The following is a 6,000-nucleotide window of genomic DNA, read 5'->3' on the forward strand; positions in this document are numbered from 1 at the left end:
CTTTCTGCATCTTTTTCTCATCACCTTTATGTTCCCGTTCTAACTCCTTCTTCAGCTTTTGTATGCTGATCAGGTTCAGTCGTCCGTCAAAGTCATGTTTATTTACCCAGGTCTCCAATTTCTTTGTTGCTTTTGGATTTTTTGCCTCCATAAATTTCCAGTCGTCAGTTGATAAGTTTTCCTTATTTTTAGACGTCTTACCCCCCATTTTTATTATATTTTTTATCCCTTGTTATAATTTGGACTTCAGACGGGGGCACACCTAGGGTGTTCTAAATCTGAAGTTTTCACACTTTCTTTGGACGTGACAATTAATTTGCCGTCGTGTGGTTGATTCCTTTCACCTCCCCGTAGGAAGCGGAATCACTTGCCTGCTGCTTCCACACGCACGGTTGTCACTAACGTTGTCCAAAGTATTACACTTTCACACAGTTATTTACACTTACACAATACACTATGTACACATAGAAACACTTTTAATAATCGTACGCGTATTCTTATGCCAGGGGAGCTCGCCCTCCCGTGAATTTAACTAATGTCCTGCATTAGGGGACTCCGCCGTCCCTGCCAAATTTAACTGCTTTTTTACAGTGCACGTATTTCTACCCGGGATTTCCTTTACGTATTAAAACAGAGGAGTCCGTATCCTCCTTCCGGAATTTAACTACGTGCGTCCCTCGCAACCGTAGAGGAGTCCGCCCTCCTTACAGAGTTTAACTGTGTTCCATTAACAGACGATTCTGTATCATCGCTTACGGAGTTTAACTGTTTTATGTGATCACTTTTATCCCCTACCGGTACGCGTATATAAACAGAGGAGTCCGCACCCTCCTTACAGAGTTTAACTGCTTTGCATTAACAGGCGATTCTGTATCATCGCTTGCGGAATTTAACTGTTTTATGTGATCTGATCACCACTCACTCAGTACTGTTTACAAAGAAATTTTACTCACTGACTCGACTTCCTGTCTGTCTTCTTCGGGAAAATCTCGTCAACCAGACGATGCCAACGGTGGTCGACAATTGCAGACACGATCAATCGATCGATCGGACCTTGGCCAAGGATTTACGTCTGGACTTGACGACCTCCGCTGGACACCTCCGGTGTTGTTGAGATCCCGGACGAGCCCCCAGTCAATGTTGGGTATTTTCTCCTCCAAACATTTTTAAAACCTTTAACAAGACAAACAGAGTCAAGAAACACCAGTGAGACAGAAAGTCAAATTTACGCGTGGAGTGCGGCCAGGCTGTACACCAAGGCTACACTAAAGTCTGGCCTGCTTTTCCGCTCTTTTTATTAAGAGACGCCCTCATCACATAAACAAAAAACTTGTCCTAAGGGTGGGGGTGATGACGCAAGACAAGTTTCTTCCCGTAACATAAACGCATACGTCAATAAGTGCAGCTGTAAGGAAGAACACTTTCTTTTACACAGGTCAGCACATCTCGTTCGTCTGTTGCAGTAATCAGCTGTTCTGCATCTGCCTGAAGTGTCCTGTCCTTCACACTCCTTCACACTAAGCACCACATCACAACAGTCAAAACGTTCTCTTACTCCCAGTCGTTAGAGGCTGCGAAAACAAAGTTATATTATAATAATAAGTACATCCAGCCCTTCATTCCCAGCTCAGATTGACCCCAGAGTGCTAAAACAAAATTGAATTCTCAGGCTTGGTTAAGACAGGTGCAAAACAGCACAACACCGTTCTCATGAGAAAGAAGACAAATGTACAAATGTTTAACAGTGATAACATATATACAAAATCTTTAACAGTATGGTTTTCAACTTACTTTATTGCATAGAGGAACCATTATAAGAAAGCAAATAAAGTCTGGCTATAGAGAATGATGAACAGATAAGTGGTCATAAAGTGTTTCATCAATAAAGGTAACAACAATTTTGTCCTGAAAGACTGGCAGCTCTGGCTGAGTTGGTACTGCAGAAGAACAGAGGCTTTAACATTCACTTATCTTGAATCTTCCCTGATTCCACCCAGAAAAATAAGGTCAAGGTGGACACCATCTGAACTCACATAAGAGGTGCTGAGATATGGACTTATATCTGAAATATCTTGAGTCTACAATGATTCAGTGTTGAGTAACCACACAGGTACAGATGGAGCCCATTTCACGGTAAAAGTGAACCAAACAAAATGTAATCTTAAGATCAAATAATAAAACAACACCACAAATGCCACCTAAAAAAAGGAAAATTTTAATATGTATTTTTAAAGTGTCCACAAAAACAATGAAACAATGATGACTGTCCAGATTTCATAATGTAGCAGGTCAGAAGTGGACTATGTAAGGATTTGAAAGTTATTATTATTATTATTATTGTTATTGTTGTTGTTATAGTTATTATTAGTCATGATTTGTATAAACTGAACCCAAAATGTGGAGACTGAAAACACAGAATCTAAAGTTATGTGTTTTTTGTTGTTTCTTTTTAAACCAAAAAATAGCAGTCCAGTCCAAATGCAAGGAGCATTCAAACTGTCAGGGACATGGGCAGAGAATCAACAGAGGAAATGGAGTGAGGAAATAGATGAGGAAATATACTAGAACACAAGGAAACCAAACAACAGTAACCAGAACACATGGGAACCAAAATAATCCAGCAAACAAAGAAACAACAGTGATTAACTTAAATAGTAAAATGTTGTAACATGTGAAACATCTGTGAAGAACACAGAGTGACAGGGCCACACCTACAAACACAGACTGACAAACAAAGGGAAACACCAATCTACAAGGAACCCAGAGTGAGTATAACTTAAATCCTAAAGAAGGTACTCAGAAACCTGTGCATTAAACAAATGAACCAAAGATCAGTGCCAGAAAACTAAAGCCCCCATCACACATAGCAAGAATGTGCAGGAACCAGGCCGAAACGGCAAAGACTCCTATCATCGGACGCAGTTGGGAGGAAAAGAGGCACGGTCAGCAGTGGGAGAACGCATCCAGATTACCTCATCCACACCTGCATGATGGCATCCAAAGTGCACGTAGACAACAGTTAGATGACACAGACTGCCATCCGGCGGCCATCAAAGGCACTGAAGACTGTCGGATGTCCAAACGTCTGGATGGCAAACACGGGACTGGAGTGGGAGGCAGCGCTGTGTTTCTCATGCGCATGTGCACATGTGTACGCACATGCGTGGGGCTGAAATTATCACTTAGCTATGTGTATATATATATATATATATATATATATATATATATATATACCCAGTCCTCTGTGCTTACTCTGTGTGTGTGTGTGTGTGTTTGTGTGTGTGTGTGCCACTGGACACCTTTGCTGAAAATTTGCTGGCAGTGAGCCAAGCAGTCACACCATGTGTCAGACGCAGCCTTTCCAGTGAACTTTAATTTCTTTTTTCTTTTTTGCTCACTTCAGGAGCACAACACAGCACTGTACACTGTGATGTCAGTTGGATTATCACATGGGATTTAATTTTTGCAGCTGGTGTGAGTCTTTTCACCACAGGCTGTGGTTTGGTTCTTGTGCGCTCTGCGCTGTGAAAGGATCATGGTTCCATGCTGGAGGTGAGTTTCATGTTTAATAATTTTGTCACGGCCTGCGATACAGTTCCACATCACATCTCCTACAGAGTTTAGATGATGATCAGGTGCATATTACAGTGGTGAGATCCATTCAGCTCTGTGCGTGACATGCGCTATGACACATTACTGTGCATGAGACAGGACTCATGAGATCAGGACTCTTCAACACAGAGCCCTACAGGTGCCCACAACTGCAGAGGGAAGGGCTAAAGAACAACAACTTGTCCGGAAAGCCCTCACAGTATGTGGGTACCCACGATGGTCCCTGGACAAAGTGCAGAAGTCCCAGAGAACAAAGAGACCAGATAGACAGGAGACAGAGACAAGAAGAAGAGGAGTGTCTCTCCCTTATTTAGCAGGAGTAGGGGAAAAACTACAGAGGATCTTCAGACAGCACAAAATCCCTGTTTACTTTAAACTGGTTAACACCTTGAGACAGAAATTAGTTCACCCTAAGGACAGGATCCCTAGTTACAAACAGAGCAATGTAGTGTATTCTATCAGATGTCAGGAAAACTGGGTCAAGGAGGCATTCTATGTGAAACAGTTGAAACCCAGCCTTAACCAGGGAGGGGGTCTGAGACATGCTTTGTCCCCTGTTTACAATGGGGTACTCAGGTCAAAGCAGTTTCAGTCTTTTGTTCATGGTAATGAGTCATTCACGTCATCAGGAGAGTCATCAAGGGAGCCATCAGGAGAGGCGTCCGTCCCATCATTAGGAGGGACAGCTGCCCTGTCATTAGGAGAGTGCTAACTAGAGCACAATAGGTGCTAATTAGAGCTATTGTTTAGTCACTAGTCTATAGCAGTCTGCCTCTCGGTAGGAGGGGTCTGGTTAGGTTTAAAACTCCAGCTTTTGTGGCTTCTGTTTATTCTTCTCTACAAGAGTCAAGACAGAAGTCAGACTACCAGAGCAAGAATTTTAGCTGAGGAAGCTTCTGCGATTTGAAGCAAAACGTCCTCGCGTCAAGCAACCCAGTCCAGTCGAAGATTCAAGCTGCTCTACTATGTGCATGAGACCATGGAGAGGCGCAGCGGCACACGGTACTTTCGCTTTGATTGTGCACTGTTCACATTCACTGTACATGATGAATGTACAGTGTGATCAGATCATTTCAGATGCTGTTTTGATGCCATCAGAATATGTAGACTACGATCAGATGATGCAAAAACTGCATATAGACTGCCGTCAGATGTGCTTCTCATCTCAATGGCACCAAGAGTGTCTTGAACATGTGCAACACACTTGGGAGAGCCGAGTGAATGGGACCAAATATGTAGATGCTCACAGACTGGTGTCCATTGGTCTTTGGACCACAAGTCAATAGTTCCCGATTGTGGCTGGAGTTGTCATTCTGATGCAGTTCGGCCTCAATCGACGTATGTGTGATGGGGGTATAAAGCAGAACTCAAAAAATGGCAAAAGTATAAAACACAGAGGTAAAGTGGCAATAAAACCTTTAACAAACATGGCACCAGACAGGGACAAGGGGTGGACCACAACAGTTATTATTATTCTTATTATTATTATTATTATGTTCATTTAAAATGACTGTGAAAGCTGTGAACTTTTCAGTGCAGTTCATTTACACCAGAGTGCATCTGTGGAAAAACCTGGCATAATAATAATAATAAAAATAATAATAAAATAATAACCTAAGCATTATATACTGATCTCTTTTTCAAGGTACTGTCAATAAAACCTCTAAATAAATACAGATTACTATCAGAGATTGAGCTCCCTGCGTTAGTGAGGCAGTCGGACTCTGTAGAGACTTTTAAGTCGCAATTGAAGACGCATTTGTTTTCTATTTAATATGATTAACATGTTGTTTAGTATGCTTTTTATTCTCTTATTCTTTTATTTTTTCCTTTTTAACTTTTTATTATGCTTTTAATCTTTTAATTATGCTCTTTGATCCTGTGATTTAATTTGTTTTGGTTTTTCATTGTTGAGTTGTTTCTTGTGAAGTGCCTTGAGGCGACGCTGTCATGATTTGGCACTCTATAATTTCAATAAATTGAAATTAAATTGAATAGACATTGATAGTCATTAATTACTTTCATATGCTCACATTTCTTTCTGCAAAATGATGGCGTCATCTGGAAAATAAGGTTCCTTGTTTAATAGACCATATTGACCTTTGACCCTTGCAGTCAGCTCCCCGCTGGTCCTGATGGGAGCAGAACAATGAGACCCGCAGGTCAGCGTACTGAGCTACAAGTGTTACAACGCCGGGGGCTGTCCGAGCTACCATACGTCCTTGTCTGAACTGATTATGTTTGTGTCACTGCACACACATAATAAACTACTTACTTTTAAAAGATATTAATCAGTTATTGTATAACTGGATTATTTATTTTTTTTTCTTGAACTTGGTTAAACTTTCACTCATCTGTTTACATTGAAACCAAGCAGAATGGTTCACT

The sequence above is a fragment of the Thalassophryne amazonica genome, chromosome 9, assembly GCF_902500255.1.
Source record: "Thalassophryne amazonica chromosome 9, fThaAma1.1, whole genome shotgun sequence".
Classification (NCBI taxonomy): domain Eukaryota; kingdom Metazoa; phylum Chordata; class Actinopteri; order Batrachoidiformes; family Batrachoididae; genus Thalassophryne; species Thalassophryne amazonica.